A 429-nucleotide genomic window follows, 5' to 3' on the forward strand; every position below is an offset into this window, starting at 1 on the left:
CGATGTTGTTTGCTCTGGTAAAGCAGACCTACGACCAAAGTCATGGCCGTCCAATGTTTTCTGACTATTTTTAAATAGATATCTTTTATCTTTTACTTGTTTCAGTCATTAGGCTGTGGCCATGCTGGGGCACCATCTTAAAGAATTTCAATTGAAGGAATTTAGCCCAGTACTTATTTTTTAAAATTTTAAATTTTTTTGTAAAACCTGGTACTTATTCTATCAGTTTCTTTTGCTGAACTGCTAAGTTACAGGGATGTAAACACACCAACACTGGTTGTCAAGTGGTAGTGGGGGACAAATACATACACAAACACACACAAACACATAAATATACATGACAGGCTTCTTTCAGTTTCTGTCTACCAAATCCACTCACAAGGCTTTGGTTGGTCTGAGGCTATAGTAGAAGACACTTGCCCAAGATGC

The 429-nt window shown here is 37.8% G+C and overlaps 1 protein-coding gene across 1 annotated transcript in view; it reads right to left on the minus strand.

Annotated features, from left to right (window-relative positions):
• LOC106883986 (annexin A6) overlaps window positions 1-429 on the minus strand; it is a 53,726-nt gene that overhangs the window by 20,214 nt on the left and 33,083 nt on the right. The gene's annotated exons all lie outside the window — the stretch shown is intronic.

The sequence above is a fragment of the Octopus bimaculoides genome, chromosome 3 (assembly GCF_001194135.2).
Source record: "Octopus bimaculoides isolate UCB-OBI-ISO-001 chromosome 3, ASM119413v2, whole genome shotgun sequence".
Lineage (NCBI taxonomy): Eukaryota > Metazoa > Mollusca > Cephalopoda > Octopoda > Octopodidae > Octopus > Octopus bimaculoides.